This window comes from Rousettus aegyptiacus, unplaced genomic scaffold, assembly GCF_014176215.1.
Source record: "Rousettus aegyptiacus isolate mRouAeg1 unplaced genomic scaffold, mRouAeg1.p scaffold_m13_p_4, whole genome shotgun sequence".
Taxonomy (NCBI): domain Eukaryota; kingdom Metazoa; phylum Chordata; class Mammalia; order Chiroptera; family Pteropodidae; genus Rousettus; species Rousettus aegyptiacus.
This window is the reverse complement of record NW_023416307.1, coordinates 64,981,906-64,999,333: the sequence shown is the minus strand read 5'-3', so window position 1 is coordinate 64,999,333 and position 17,428 is coordinate 64,981,906. Positions and strand designations below refer to the sequence as shown.

Genomic DNA, 17,428 nt, shown 5'->3' with positions numbered 1-17,428 from the left:
TACTTTTGTGGCTGATTTTTCTCCTGGTTAAGGCTTTCACAGTGAGTTTCCTTTTAACTTGAAAGGTGACAAAATTTGATTTTGCTCACTGTAAAAATGTTAAAATTTCAAAATACTATTAACGGTACTGAGAACCATGGCTATTACAGATGTCCCTATGGCTGGCTGCTTGAGAGTGCACCTTTCACCATTTACCTTGTGTTCCCTGTGACTGGTGGTCCATGGGGTTGTATAAATGAGCTCTGAAGTCAGTCATCATTCAGGAATTAGTGACAAAGGATAAACCTTGTGTCTACTAGTGAGAATATTTGGAGACTGTTTCCTTTGATTTTCTTTTTGAATTGACTTAACTTGATCTAACTCTTTTATATTACTTTAAACATTGACTGCCATAGGATCAGTAGTAACTAATGCAGAAGGCATTGAGTGGGGATTAGGGTTAGGAACCAGTGGAGCATTTATACTGTACTACAGAGGTTGTTGTAGGGCATGTGCTTAGTTTTAATGAAGGGCACAATTTTAATTGGTACAAGGGATTTCTGGTGGGAGTGAGCATTTAAGGGAGAATTACTGTTTATATAGTCTCATCTGGAATTGGCTTGTCATTCTCCAGTCAGTATATAATTTTAATATTGTTAGAATGAAGTAAATTGACAGCTTTTTTAAAAAATTAATAAACTTAATTTTTAGAGCAGTTTTAAGTTCACAGAAAAATTGAACAGAAAGTATAGAGTTCTATTATACCATCTTTCCCCTACACATGTGCAGCCTACATTAACTATTTACCCCTAAGTATTTATAAGAATATTTAGAAACACAAAGAAATATTTGCATGCTTACTTTTATAACTCAAAAGTGTCTTTCTCTGCCTTCAGACTAGAAAGGGGAAAATATTCTAGAACCAAGAGGCATTCTCTGATTTAACCTGAGAGTGAAAAATTAGGCCATTTTTATGACCCTTTTCTAGCTGAATGTTGCTGCTATGGAAGACCACAGAAAGAACAGGGATCTGATATAACCTGGTCTGGAACCTCCTGCTCCTCTGCAAATGGCAAACTGCAGATCAAAGTGATGATAGTCCAGAAGAGCAGTGTGCTCTAGGGCAAATGCTCTCTTGCACGGCAGCAGCCCTGGGTTCTGGCCTAGCTGCGTTCTAGCTAGATGTGGGTAGCAGGGGTTGAACTGAGTGGCCTCTAACTCTCATCTGCCTTCAACATTCTGTGATCGGATGATTTAATGGAATGTCTAATAAGAAGTAACTTCAAATCCTACAGGGGCAACAGTGTGGAGTACTGGGAAAAGCTCTGTGGGGTATTGTCCCAGCTTGGTACAAACCAGCTGAATGTCTTTTGTGTAATCACTTACGTTTCTCAAGTCTGTGTGAGTTTCAGTTATAGAAATGTGATTGGACTTCCCTGTTTCCTAGGAAAGTTTCTTGGATCTTTGTGGTTTAAAATAGCTGATTACTATATGGTATTAATTACCCCAAGAATATCTGCTTTGTGAATAAACAACTTCAAAAGGGAACATATTGCCACTTATTATGGATTACTTTGGAGCAGATTCCTTTGTGTCTTTATATGGAAATACTTTTTGCAATTAACGTATCAGGAGCAAGAGTCTTTCTGTTAATAAGCTATTTGCTAGAAATACTTTACGCATGCCAGAAAGGGACAGGAACTCTTTGGATAGTACAGTTTTGTTTTTTGTTTTGTTTTTGTATTTGTTTTTTTTTAACAGCACAATATAAATTTTAATAGGAGTGTACTTTTTAATAATATTACAAAAAGTTAAATTTATGTTTATATTTAAATCGTATTAGTGCAACTTAAAGGGAAAAAAGGGAAAGACTTAGTGTTTATACTTCTTAGAACAGAATATTTTCCACTTAAAATTTTGTAAATTGCTAATGACTAACTTCCTTTTTTAATTAAATGACTTTAGACTAAATCGTTTAAATAAGAGGGATTTTCTGTGTAGTGTGAATTATTACTGATGTGAAAGCAGCTAAAGGAATCCTTTCTTACCTCAAAGTACAAGGCGGTCCTTAGGTTCCTCAGGTGGGTTTCATTCACAGAACTCCTCTCTGAAGGTACAGGCTAATTCCTAAAGTGTGTAGGCCAGGGTTTACTTGGGCTAACCCATGTACCTCATAGGCGAGATATCCCACAGGGCTGAATTATCCTAACCTTGTATTTTCCAGCTCAGCGCTCTGGGGCTTGATGGACCTAATGAATCTTCCCAAAGTACCTGGCAGTTTCTTGTCGCTGTTCCTGATGTAGCTGCTAGCAGGCATGTTTTTATATTCTTCCTAGAAGTGAAACTCCTTCTGCCTTAAATGTGCAATTTCCCCTGATGGAGAAGGTCAAAGGCACATTTATACAGTCAACAGGAGTATAAAAGAGGCATTCAGCGCCTCCCTGCCAAGCCATCTGACTGGACTAATGCCTACTCATTTTCCACCTCTCCTTGTGGAAACTGTAGAAATTCATGGTTGCGCCATGGTCCCTGAAACAGTCTTGGGGCAAATGAGCATTATAATAAAATATCCATATTATGAAATTAGCTAATGTACCTTGAAATTGGTGGGAGTAAAAAGTGGTTTCGCAGACTGTCAGAATTAAACATGTGTTAGAACCACCTAAATTAAAACAAAATCTGTGGCGAAATACCCTTTGAAACTAACAATCACTTAGCATTCAAATGCTGAGAATATTCAAGGCAAACCACATTTCATTATGTTCACAATGTACCCTTATCATGCTTTTCTTCCACTTAGTTTTAACTCTTATGAGACTGTTAGCATTTATTGAGCACTTACTATATATATCAAGGCTTTTATATTATCTCCTCTTATGATTTAAGGCGACTTTAGAAGTGTAGGGATTGTTATCTCTATTTTGCAGATGTAGAATAGAGGCTCAGAAGCTAAAGGCTCAGCCATTCTCAGGAATTGGCCTACAATTGCAGGGTAGTAAATGGTGGATTCAGGTTTGGCCCTAAGGTCAGAACACCATGCTGTTAACTACTCTGCTGTTTATGAGATGCGAGAGAGAAAATAAAAAGCAAATCGCATTGCTTTCTCATTTGCCCACGTTTCATGTTCCATTTTCTGAGGTGAACCCTGCACTTCTGCCAGATTTGCCTCCTGTACTTACTAGCATGCTTCCTAGTATCGAACCTTGGCTTATTCTGTGCCTGTGCCTATAACTCCCTCTGTCCTCTCTCGCCACATCCCAAATTGCCACCAGTGCTTGAGATTCCAGCTTGATTCAATTCCTGCATAAGGATTTCCTTGTGCATTCTTTTTTTGAATGGTTACCATTTTGACAATATACATTTCTGTCTATTATTAAGTTTGTATGTGATTACCCAGCTGGATTATTAGCTTCCAGAAAACAGCAACTCTTGTAATACCTTTTGCAGTGTTAATACATAGTAGGTGATTAATAATTTCTCAGACTGTAAAAGGTTATATATACTCCTTACAGCTTTGTGCTGTTGACATATAGATAGGTGTTAGGTAATTTTTAAAATATATTTTTATAATTGGTAAATATTGAGTAATGAAGGGATGAAGATTTCCAAATCTATCATCTTGCTATTATAAGAGATCCATGTCAAACAATGAATGCTAGAGTTTTCCCTCTCTACCTGCTAGTGTTTTCTAATACCTTACTGGTATCCATTTTCAGTACTATGTTATTATGTAATGCACCTGATGCTACTATTGGGATTAAAAAGGAATACAGAGTATAGTTGGGGTATATGGGTAACCTTATACACATGCAGGACAGGGAAGGTTATAAAGAGAATTTTTATAGCTACAAATATGATACATAGAAGTAAGGTTTTTAAGTGTATTTATAAACAACATTTAAGTTGTATTTGTAAACATAGTATATAAAAGAGGGAATTGAGGAAAACATAAGAACCGTATTCATGTAAGGAAGTACTTTTAAGATAAGAAAACCTGCATTGTGAAGTGGAGATTGGAATACATATTGTTGGGAAAATGGTGGAAGTCAGTAGAAGATTTAGTGAAAGAGTGGATATTAAGGCTTTATTTGTTACCTGACTTGTTTTGGCTCTCAAAGGTCATGCTGACTCTTAGATTAGAAATGTAGTCTCTTTCAAAGTATAAACCTAATTGAAAGTAATAATTTAAAATTTTCTTTCTTGCATGATCCATTTTGTTTTCTTTAGGCATAAAAGCATGAGTATTCTATTTTCAGGAGGATGAGAAAAAAATTTATTTCCCTTTCTAGTAGTTTGACTAGTTTTGTTGTTTCTAGCCCCATAAATAGAGCAACATCTGTACCATGCATTGTATCATGCCCTGCAATTTTTTTTTCATTTGAATGTAATTGTTCCTTAGCAAATGATTGCAGTCAAGAATAACTTTTATTGAGCTCGATTGAATTAGGGTTATGTATGAAAATGAGTTAGTTAAAGCTTAATCTATTACCCAGAGAATTGATGAAAATATCAGAAAAGCAGTCATTCATCGGATTTAAATATTCTCCTTTATAAGTGGGCAACATGGTTGCCTTGGAGTCCCTTCTGCACTGACTAGGTAGTTGTGACATCAGAACGGAAAACACACAGCATTGGCATAGAATGGGATTTTGCCATGATGTGCCTTTGGATATTATACTGGACATTAAGTCTAATTGGGAGTCTGCCTCATTGTAAGAGACAGCACCTCATTATTTTGAGTATAATAAGCTTCTCAAACATAGCACTCCAAGGGACAGTGGGTAAGGTGTGCCAGAAAGCCAGTTGCTTTGGGATATTTCATTACTTAGGCCACATCTTTAAGATAGTCTTTTATTTTTAGGTGCCAAGTCATATGCCCTATTTTGTGGTAAGAGACAAATAATAGGTCTTTAATAGATAGCTGACCCACCCACCATGATGAAGTTTCTCAGAGGAAATCCTGAGCTGTGTCAGATCAGTCCTGGCTAGGTGTGCATCCTGTGTGAGGTAGGGCCATGAATGGGAACTAGAAGCCTTGTAAAGGGAAAGGGAGCAGGTTCTTCATGAGACAGCAGAAGCTAAATCATGGGAACTCAGGAATCCAAAGCTATGTGTATGTGAGAGTGAGGGCTGAGAGGAAGCCAAGGTGGGACCCAGGGAACACGACCAGGGCTGGGGTGGCTCAGATGAAAATCTGCCCTGGCTTTGGTCTATGGGCATATTTCAAATCACCATTTTATTTTACAGGGTTGTGTTCACACTTTAGGCATTTCCCCCTGCTTGCCCACCTGCCCATCTGATACTTCACACAGCTGTTCATTTCCATCAGATCAAAACTTTGTGAAGTTCTTATAGCTTCAGTGCAGAACAGCTTATGCTGAAACTCTGTTTCTGAAACTACTCATGTAGGCATTTATAATAGCCAGGTAAAATCTGGAGTCTCTAAGTATAGCTATCAAAAGGAGTCTGGTTCAGGCAGGGTCTTCAGCCTTGAAATTGAGTCTATGGCAGATTACCTGACTTCTCTTTCCCATTAAGTCCAACATGATTTCTTTGTTATCATAAGAGTTTTAAAACCTATATTGGCCATGGCATAGCCAACCTCCTTCCTTTCCCTTCCCACCTAACACAAGTGATAAATTACTGAACAATAATCAAAATAAGGTATAGTTATGGTCCATTTTGGGGGTATATATCTGATTGATTGTAGAAACAATCTACAAGGATAGCTGAAGAATATTGAGAGTTTCTTTTTGATCTAAAATATATTCTGTATATAGGATATAGTAGCATATTTCATTTCCCAGATAGTATGTGCTCATTTCTTACACTAAAAAGAAAACAGATCTTTAAACCAAAATAAGAATCCAACCCATGTTGTCAAAATTAATGGTGGAACCTCCTCTCCCAATTTTGGCAGTAAAATCATATCGAATTTTTAGTTTATACCAATATATCCAATATAAATACCTGACATTTATAGTTATTTTTACTACACAATTTTTACTCATTTCTTTTACAATATTCATTTTAATGATTCTTCTCTATATTGGTGTCTGTGTATTATGTGAAGAAAAGTATGCAGATAAATATACGAGAGTATATGTGATTTTCTTACAACAGCATTTTTAATAATGTTGCCTATTTTATTAAGAATAGACTTTACACCACTATTTAGTCAGTTCTTGGAATTGTACAATCCTTAGTAAAAACATAGTCATTTAATTTGAAAGTATTCATATGTGTCCTTCGTAGTTTCCGTCAAAGATCTGGATTTATTCTTTCATTCATAGTTTGTTTTAAAAAACATGGGTGAACGAGTAGTATCTTATGTGAAGCTACATGAGATGACTTAATATTTTACTTGTTCTTTCCTGCTATTGTTTTCTTCAGTAGCGCTGGTGACAAGTGAATCATTTAAGTCTAGGTAGGATTACTCAAATGAATCTTCACATTTTTTATATTTAGTGTGTAAGAACCAGTTCTTCCATATCATAGTGACTGATTGGGGGCGGGCGGGGAGGGCGGGAGGGACAGCTGAGCCATAAAATGACTAATAGTACTGATAAAGCTGTAAGCTAATAAATGATGACCTATTTCTAGAGTATGTTGTAGCCTATTGATCATAAAGAAATATATTGTCATAATCTGCAGGGAGACAGGAAATCATCTCTCTTAGTTGAATGTGTATTTAGTATTACTGAAGCAACCTAAATATTAAACAAATGTCTCACGTTGAAACTGAAATAACTTAATTCTTAAAAATGATACAATTTAGATAAACATTTATATTCGAAGTATAATGTAAAATGTTCCATTTAATTTGTATGGATGCCTTTTTGCTGATTTTGATCCTCATATTTGCTGCATCACTTGTAGCTAGAAGGTAATTTTTTGTTAACAGCTTTTCTCTGTCTCTCCCATCCCACATGCATTTTTTTTTTTTTAATTATCTTGCTTCAGTCACTATCTTTAAAACATTTAAAAGATAAATGATAGGGTATTAATATCTGAACCATAGCTTGTCTGGTTAGGTTGAGCCAGTCATTTAAAATAACTTGAATTTAGACAGGATGCCATTTTAATGTCATATTTTTTCAAGGGATTTGCTTGTTATTCACCTGATTTTAGCCAAAAACTGAGAAGTGATGGCTTACTATAATTCTTTGTCTCTGTAACTTTAATCTCAGAACTCCCACTGAATAATTTTACTGACTGTCTTTGTTAAATTAAAGTTGGTAAAAACACTTTCGGTCATTTTCTGTAAATAATATTAAGATAGGGATTTTTAATAATTTGCCTGATTTTGATGGTTTGGCTTTTAATTCATTTAATTCATTTGTGGGGGCGGGGGATTACTTTGGTAAAGGAAAATAAATGTTTGCTTTCTTTGAAAGGCGTTCATGGCTCACCATTTTAACTACTTTGGGTCTTTCACAGAATCCTGCTGCATCACAGAAGCTGGAAATTCTGATGTTCCGTTGAAATCACAATGGATAGTCTTGACTTGACCGGTAAGAACAGCACTACAGGTGCATCTGACTTACCTCCAAGCAGGGAAGCAGTCAAAGACTATGTGCCACCAGAGCTGGTCTTAACTTTTTCTCTTCTGATGGATTCACCTTCCATATTGATCAGGGAAGTGTGATAATTGTGTGTTTTTTTCTTGTCAATTTTATTATATTTTTTAAGGTGACATTTTAATCTCTATCAATCAAGTAAGTTCAAGTTTCCTTTAAAATCATGAATTTGTAAAAATTACCTATTTCAGGATCTCTAATTTGTTTCTCCATGGTAATGTACTGTTGATAAAAAGTCAATTTATTTAAGTCCTGAATGTCAAGACAGTACATAACTAAACAAATATTAAATTGGTCTATTTCCCAAAAGCTATTTTTTGTTCTGCTTTTGGCTATAATTGAAAAATGAATCAGTATCAAAGCATTATGGAGGGGTTTTTTTTTACCTATTAAAAATAATAGAGGTGAAACAATTTTGAATATGAAAACTGCACAATGAAGAAAAAGTTGAGATTGTAAAATATACACATGTGACAAATTATATCAAACTCTGGAACTTACAGACACTACAACTGTCCTCTTGTTATATAAGTTATTTTCAAAGTTGTTTCTTTAGGAAGACTTTTTTTTTTAATGGTTTAAAAAATGGCAGTAATATCTTGACTAATTTTAATAATGGCTACCTAAATGCATTGAATTTTCTCAGTCTAAGAATAATATGATTGCTCTACTGATGCCTGAACGCTATTATGAACTGATGATTTATGGGACCAAGAAATTTGATGTAAATTAAAATGAACAAGTATAGAAAATAATGGTTTCGTTGCAATTTTTAAGACATGAATTTATTCTTTATTTTTTATTAATTGAAAATTTAAATATTTTCTGTTTTTAAGTATTTTTGTTAGCTTATTATATCTGTCTAGAATATCTGTGTCTACTAGTTTTAGTAAGTATATGACTAAAGGTTTTTTTATGATGCGAGTATAAATATAAAGGCCTCCGAACCATTCTTCTCAATGTCATTATCTAGGATTGTACACATAGTAAAACCGTATGCAGTTTAGCTTGAATGTATATTTACTAGGATCTTTAACACCTAACAAAATATGAATTCCACTGAGAAGATTGGGGTTTAGTTATCCTTTTCCCTCCTTTCTTTGCTATCTTCTAAGGCAAAATTAAGTTAGAAAAAACACACTGGATTTATGAATGCCAGTTAGCATACAGTTGATTTTGGTTTTACTAGGTCAGTGGAATAGACTATAGAATATTCTAATGTTGATTCTTAAATTTTAAATATGTTCTTAATTGCTAATCCAAAAGGGATTTGAGCATAGTGAGGTTTAAAGAAAATTAAATTTGTGGCAGTATTCTGGATTTGCTAAATATGAATACATACATAAAAAGTAAAACAGAACACTGTCTGACCTGTTAAGAAAACTAAATCGTTAATTAGCCAGTTATACTATGTGTTCAATTGGTATGGCAGTCATGACTTTTAAGTAGCCATCCTATTTGTGATTACTGAATGTAAATCAGATTATTTCAATAAAATATTTTAGATTGACTATGGGCAGAAATGGACAGAAATTCAAATTGCTGATAAAATTTAAGAGGCTTGATTAGCGATGACTAGCACCATATGCTTCTAGCTTACATATATGTTTACCTTAAATGCAATATTAACTGAGAAATAGAAAAGATGCTATACAAAACTCCAGCAGTAATTTAGGAAACAGATCCTGGAAATCTAGAAGACAGCTTAGGCAAACTTTTATTTCATTATCCTAAGAGTCCTCAAATCTTAGTGGTTTATTGCAGTAGAAGGTTATTTCTCGCTCATGTTCGTGCTCCTGATGCATCTCCTGCCACTCTGCTCCATGTCCTCTTCATTACTGGACCAAAGCTGAGGAGCAACCTCTCTGGGATGTACAAGGTTGTGGCAAAAGGGAAAAAGGAATGGTGGCTCTAAAAACTGCTGCTTGAAAATGGGGCATGTCATTACCTCTCATATTTCCTTGGCCAAAGTATGTCACATGGCCAACCCTCCTGTCATGGAGTAGGAGTGCCCTTTTAAGAGGGGTTGGGTAAGGAAAGACTTATAGGCATAGTGTATATTTTCACTATAATATCTGTATAAGCCCATTTATAGCTCTTCGAGAGAGACAGAATACATATAGTATATTAAGCTTCCAAGAAGTCCTGTAGTAAATGTATCTGTTTAACATGTAAAATTAAAATTATTTGACCATGAATCCTTTTGTTGTTACATGGAACACCGTGAACTATGATACCTTATCTGTGACAAGTTTTAAGGAATGAGGAATTGATATAATTCAATAGTGTTTTTTTAAATCATTATTATTATTTTTCAATTACAGTTGACATTCAATATTATATTAGTTTCAAGTGTAAAGCATAGTGGTTATACATTTATATAACTTGCAGTGATCCCCCATAAGTCTTTTTCCCACCTGACACCGCACACGTTGTTACAGTATTATCGACTGTATTCCCAATGCTGTATTTTACTTCCTCGTGACTGTTTTATAACTATCAATTTGTACTTTTTAATTCTGTCACCTTTTTCACCTAGCCCCCAATCCCTCGCCCATCTGGCAATCATCAGTTTGTTTTCTGTATCTGAATCTATTTCTGTTTGTTCGTTTATTTTGTTCTTTAGATTCCACATATAAGTGAAATCATATGGTGTTTGTCTTTCTTGGTCTGACTTATTTCACTTAGCATAATGTCTGCTAGGTCCTCCTCTATTTTGGGCAAATGGTAAGATTTCGTTCTTTTTCATGGCCGAGTACTATTGAATTACATATATGTACCACATCTTCTTTATCCAATCGTTTGCTATTATAAATAATGCTACAGTGAACATTGGGATACATATATCTTTTTGAATTAGTATTTTGGCTTTCTTAGGATAAATAACCAGCAGTGGAATTGCCGGATGATAAGGTAGTTCTATTTTTAATTTTTTGAGGAACTCCAGACTGTTTTCCATAATGGCTGCAATTTGCAATCCCACTGACAGTGCTTTGAGGGTTCCCTTTTCTCCACATTCTGAGCAACACTTGTTTATTGATGTATTGATGATAGCCATTCTGACAGATGTGATACATTACCTCATGGTGGTTTTAATTTGCATTTCTCTGCTGATTAGCAATATTGAGCATCTTTTCATAGGTCTGTTGGCCATCTGTTTATCTTCTTTGGAGAAATGTCTATTCAGGGCCTCTGCCCATTTTTTAATTGGATTGTTCGAGTTTTTCTGGCATTAAGTTATATGAGTTCTTTATATATTTGGACATTTACCCCTTATTGGATGTACATTGGCAAATATCTTCTCCCATTTATTTGGTTAGTTGTCTTTTTGTTTTGTTCATAGTTTCCTCTGCTGTGCAAAACTTTTTAGTTTGATATAATCCCATTTGATTTTTTCTTTTGTTCCCTTGCCCAAGAAAATATATTCAGAAAAATAGTACTAAGAACAATGTCAAATAGTTTACTGCCTGTGAAAGAGTTTCTTGATATTTTGAACATTAGAACTTTTTCCACCATGCAGTGAGGGTTTCTCTTATATGTAATAGATTTACATTGTTGTTTTTTAAAATAGTTTTAAAATGAATGAAAATTACTACAGATTGGACCCTCTGCTGTTTGCATCTAGAATTAGAGAAGTGAAATAATGATGATATTCATAATAATTGCTTACCTATGCTGAATAGGTTACAGAACTTTGACAAATATTATCTAATATGATAAAGGAAGAAAATGAGAAAATGGGTACTTGGCTTTCTCCCATAGTAATATAATAATTTTACCAGATAATAGTAGCCAAATACCTCCACTTAAGATCAATTTCAAGAATCATTCTAGAGAGAAAGATTGTGGAGGTACTCCACCTGAGGTCATATTCACTATACAATGTTGTTGCTTCATCGTCTCCTAAGTCTTCTAGAAATTTACTGGACATGCAGAACTTCTTAGCCAATGTTGATTTAATTAATTCCACAGGTATTATAAAAAACATTGCTACCAGACCTGTGTGTATTATGATTTAAAATCTAGGAATATATAAACAATGCTTTCTTTGATAGTTTATAGTTCCTTTAAGTTGGGAGAAAGGAAAATTTTTAGACATGTGGATTCAGGGATGTTTAGGAATAAATCCTAGTTCTGGTACATTTTAGTCGAAAGAATTCGGGCAGTTATTTAATTAACCTCTCTGAAATTTTGTTTTCTCCTATTACTGGATAATGACCTCTCTCTACCTTGTAGGATTATGATAATTAAATGAGGTAATTATGTCAAGTGCCTGATACAGTGCCCGGCACATGGGAAGCACTCAAGGAATGGAAATTAAAGAAAAATGTGATTAAGATTCATGAACATGAATACACTATAAAATATCTTTAAAACATCTAACAGTGTATTTATATCTAAACTGTATGCATTTGTATAAACACACACACACAACCAGATTTAAAAAAAGATTGTCCAGATGTGGTTCCACAGTGTGTGTAGTGGTTAGCATGTTTGCTTTGCATGCAGAAAGTCCTGGGTTTCTGCCCCATTGGAACCACAATCCATGGTCTATGGCCATGCCACCCTGAACAAGCCCCATATCTGATCTTGGAAGCTAAGCAGGGTTGGGCCTGGTTAGTACTTGGGTGGGAAACTACCTAGGGAGACCAGGTGGTGTAGGCATAAAAGAAAAAAAAAAATCATTCTGAAAACATAAGCTATGTATTCTTCTAGTTTACTGAAAATTGAAAATAACTTTATCCTTATCACTGAAAGGGTGAATCCTGTAGAAATATTAGCTACCCTACGATCTAATAATTCACTTCTTGCCACTGAGGCTGTAGAGGTCCTAAGGACAGAATGACTGCCAAATGTGGACATATGGCCTTTACCCTGAATATTAATGAGGTCAGCATCAAAGAAATAAAGTCTTATGTAATCTTGAGGCAAGGTACAAGGAGGAGATAGTGCTACTGAAATTTTCTTTACCATATGACAAATGCTGTTTGATTTTAAAAGAATCATTATTTCTATTTCAAGATTTTTTTGTTACTATTTTCCAAAGAGGGTTAAGTTATTTAGACTCTTATAGGGACTTCTCTATAGACATTGTCCCCTTGTACTCTTAGAATCAAGCATAGCATGGTGATATCATATCTCTTATGGTCCAAAGCTTTATGCTGTTTCTAAAAGGACAACTTCATTTTTTATTTCAAATCACACATATATAAAAAATATTTTGGATGACTTCTTCAAGTTGTTCCAGTCTCTCCTCTTTTTTACAAATGGATCATCTTTGTAACTAATAGTTGTTCATTTGCTGGATTATTGATAGAGTAAAACTATCTCAAAAATATAAGCTTTTCATTTTTAGAAAGTATAGTCTGCTTGGACCGCCATAAGAAACTACCACAGACTGGGTGGTTTAAACAACAGATATTTTTTTCACAGTTCTGGAGTCCAGAAATTTATGATCAAGGTGTGGATAAATTCTGTTTTTGTCAAATGCCCTCACATGGCCTTTTCTCTGTATGTGAGAGAAAGTGCGCTTTGATAAAGTGCGTTTCTTTCTCTTCTAATAAGGACATCAGTTCTTTTGGATAATGGCCCCACCCTAATGACCTTAACTTAACCCTTACCAACCTATAGGCTCTGTCTGCAAATACAGTCAGTCACATTGAGGTTTGGGACTTTGACAAACGAATTTGAGGGCAACCAATTCAGTCTATAACAGAGGCAACTGTGTTTGTACCAAAGAGTGAAGTGAAAGTTGAAATACTCTCTATATTATTTAATTTATAAACAAGAAAACCTGGTTTATTATAGTCATCTAAGAATCTAAAAATATCTTTGCATCTTTGAAGTAGGAGGCATTTGAAATTACTGAATTCATATTTCTTCCACTTTGAAGTAACTGCATGAAAATGAGTTTCTTCCAAGTGAAGAAATCAAGTCTAAGAACTTAGAAATCAGTGTGTTTTGTATAATGGAGGAGTTACATCTTGTAAAAATTAATTTCCATGTGTATTTGTTGTTATCTAGGAATAGAATGTATTTGAAAATTAGGTTGTGGAATAAGAGAATGACTCAGGTTATACCTGTTTCTACTTACTTTAAGCAAACCAGTTCACATTTTTCAAGGCAGTGTTTTTTTACTTTGTGAATCGTGAATTCAAACAGGGAATGATATGTACTTAAGATTTTGGTAAACAGAAAGAAAAGATTGTGTATTTGAAATAATGCCACCAGAATTTAAGGAGCCCTGAATCCGTTGCATCTACCTGTTTATTGTCTTGCCTCCCTCCCTCCCCTTCCCCGCTCCCCATCCCTGCTCTCCTTCCCTGCACCCTTCCCCCTTTTCCTTTGTTTTGAAAGAGGCTCTTAAGTTAGTAATGGTTGTTTGGATTTCTCAGTTGTTTAAGTGCAGTTCATCCAATGTATAGAACTTCTTTCTTTCTTTCTACTTTATAGTAGTATGCTTTTTCTATTAGGTAAATCAGTTGATGGATGTTTGGGATTAGTGGTGGGTAAATAGTGCATTTACTTATTGAGTATTGAATTAGGTTCAACTCTTAGTTTTATATTTGAACATTTTTTTTAAAAGTGTGTTCTATTGCTAGAAGAGTTTCTGGTGATTTGATGCCTATCTAAAACAAACAAAAAAAATCAAAAGGAAATGAACCTTTGAGGTTTAAACACATGTATAAAAATAATTTCAAATCGATTTGTAAAATTTATCATCCCATCTTGTGTGTTTATAGACTAAAGGATAAGCTAGTGAGCAGTGATCTAGTTTTGTGAATGTCAGTTTAATTGGTTGAAATATATCTTAACTTTTTCATCTGGTTTTGATTTCAGTTTCCCTAAAAAGCTGAACAGAATGACTTAAACTCACAACCTTATATATAGATAATACATTTTAGCAGTGCATGTCATCTCAACAGTAGGATCAATCTATTGATTGTGAAATCTGCTAGTTCAGGACAGTATAAGTAAATTCAGGAATGACTTCATCTCATGCTTTAATACTACTCTGAAAGGTAGTGGAGAAATTAAGTATTTTTTATATCGAAGTCTGTATTCCCTCTGATCTATATTATAGAGAAGTGTGTTTCTCCAGGAAAATAAATGAACCTAATGGGGGAGAATTTCTCATAGCATTTCTCTCAGAATTTCTGTTCGTTTTAGTATAAGATATATACTACATTTACTGGATATTCTGTATATACATTTGTCTGTGTTGTGTATATGAGTATATACATGTAGTTTTTCATATAACCTCTTTAAGAAGCTAAAGGACTCGTTTACACTAGAGAATATTTTCTTCATGGCTGTACCCCCAAAACCTAGAAACAGTGTCTGGTTGCTCAGTAAACATTTGTCGAATTGGTATTACAGGAGTTCATTTTTCATTAATCCTGCATTCCATTGAACTTGGTGGTCATAAGCATTTCCTGGCCTACCTGGAAAGAACTATTTTTCCCAGTCTGAGTTCAGGGAAAAATGTGTTCTTCAAAAATAAAAGTGTCTCTGTGCCTTTGAGTTTGTAGTTAAGTCCTATAATCAGTAAATGTTAGTAAGTTTAAGACCTTAAAATGAGCAGCAAAAAGTTTCTGGGTACCTGTTGGCTCGTTTTGGCTCATTTGTAGTGCACACTGAGTCAGCAAGGGTTTATTAAGACATGTAAGCCTTCTGTCAGGTGCTTCTCTAGCACTCCAGTCGCCCTAGCACATGGTGAAGGGTTATAAGATTTAAGAGAGGCAAATTGGTTTAGGCTAGGCTTTAAGAGATGCTGTATAGTACCTGGATTAAAGTTGACTGAAGTACACTTTTAGGTGTTTGATTCCAGTGGGATGGGGGTGTGTTGGGGATATTTTTGTATTCAAATTGATCTATAAAGATGATAGATAAGAATATTATGTTTGGGGTTTATATTGACTTCTCTAAATAAGCCTGCTTAGTTTAGTTTGCAATTGTTCTGCCTCTGCTGTGGTTATATACTCTTTAAGAAGTCCATGAATTATGTAATTATTTCAGTGTTCCTTAGTATTTACTATAAGACTGTTTATTACCAAGTGTCTCTTCATGGCTGTATTGCACTTACGGTAATGTTTTAAGGGACTAAAACCATTACTATATAGGCACTTACAGTGAGTGCACAGGTTCCTAGAGGAAGCCAGACAGATAGGGAGGAACTGGCTACTAAACAAGGCTTAAATAATAAAAAGGTACCATGAAGGTGGCAAACCCTGTCCTAATTATCAGTTATGCCACACTAATTACAACGAAGAATTGCAGGATTAGAGAAATGGCGAAACCTACAAAATGTGAGGTCTATCGATGCGCAGAGTGGTCTGTGCCCATCTTTTCATCTAGACACCACTCTGAACATGTACATGAAACTCTGAACCATATCTTCAGTATAGTTTTTGAATATTCACTATGTTTTCAGCATTTTTTGCATAACAAAGTTATCAAATAGGTATATTATAAAAGACACAATAGAGAAAAGTTTGAAATGAGCAGCCACTGACAGTTTCCTTTTTAAAATACCAGACTTCTTTCCTTAGCACTTATTTTCTCCTGTCATTTGATGAAGCATACAGCTCATCTTTCAGTTCATTTGTCGAAGTGAATGAACACTTACAAGAATGATAAAATTTTCAGGTTTGAAAGTTTAGTTGTTCCTGTTAAAATGATGGGTGTTGCCTTTATTATTCACCGAGACTCACTTTTTAGAGAACACAGATAAATCTAATAAGGCTATTATATATCTTAGTAATGGTAAAGGTGCCCTAGTTATGTCTCTCTTTATGAGTTTTTACTTAATCATCAAAATCATAGAATTTTTTTCATCAATTATTTCTACTGCAATAAAATATTTCATACATTAGAGTTTATATTGTGCCTGTGGAAAATTTTAGAACTTTTACTTTGTAATTCTTATAAACACCCTTATTCTTGCCTCTTGACAGTAAATATTGCATCCTTCAGATTAATATAGATAGGCAGAAACTTAAAGATTTCTTTGTAAGAGACAGTGTTAAATGGATTACCATTTTTTTTTTTTTTTTTGAGTTGTCACTTGATCTCAGACGCATGGGCTGTGGAATCAGATGGGCCCAAGACAAGATAAAATCTAACTCAGTTGTTTACTGTGGTTGGGATATGGGAAAGTTACTTGGCGTCATTGTGTAATGAGATGAATACCAACCATGCAAGATTGTTATGAGGATTAAAAGTGCTGGAGGGTGCAATGCTAACCTAGCACATAGCAGGGCTATTAAGAAATGTGTTTGTTCTCAAAAGGGACAGTAGGTCAAAAGTGGCATTTGATGTTTTTGCAGCTTAACTGTTCCTTGAAATTGAATTTGAAGCACGTATTGTCTCTATTCACAAGGGAAACATCTGGCTTCAAATTGCATATCTTTGTTATATTGGGAGTTGAATTGTATTCAGGATAGACTTGCTTTAAATCATTAGGAAATAACATTTACTCTTTATATTGTTAGGTATCTTAAAATATTTTCTAAAATGATAGAAGTTTAATTTTAATTATACTTTCCTCAATTTATTTTGCAAGTTTATTAAAAATAGCTCAAATATATAAAAATATTAGGCGATAAACTATCTGTAATTCAGTGGATTATGGTCACTCTAGGAATATTATTGCTTCATACTATTGGACTAACAAAATTATCACCCCAAACAAGTAAATTATATAAGCTTAACAGTAAATTTTTATGATCTTAACAATTTTCTTCAAACTAATTATTTTAACAAAACAGGGAGAAATATTACAAATTTTTAATTTTAAAGTACATGATTAAGTAAAAAGAGGTATTGGAGAGTTTGATTTGAGTGCTTTAGCTATCTAGGTAAAAAGA

At 34.4% G+C, this 17,428-nt stretch overlaps 1 protein-coding gene across 13 annotated transcripts in view; it reads left to right on the top strand.

Annotated features, from left to right (window-relative positions):
* The window catches only part of BBX (BBX high mobility group box domain containing), a 240,394-nt gene that overhangs the window by 87,904 nt on the left and 135,062 nt on the right, over nucleotides 1–17,428 (top strand). For all 13 annotated transcript variants that reach the window (XM_036219534.1, XM_036219533.1, XM_036219532.1 and 10 more), the window contains one exon: nucleotides 7,420–7,493. The gene's annotated coding sequence lies outside the window, so the exon portion shown is untranslated. The remainder of the gene's footprint in view (nucleotides 1–7,419; nucleotides 7,494–17,428) is intronic.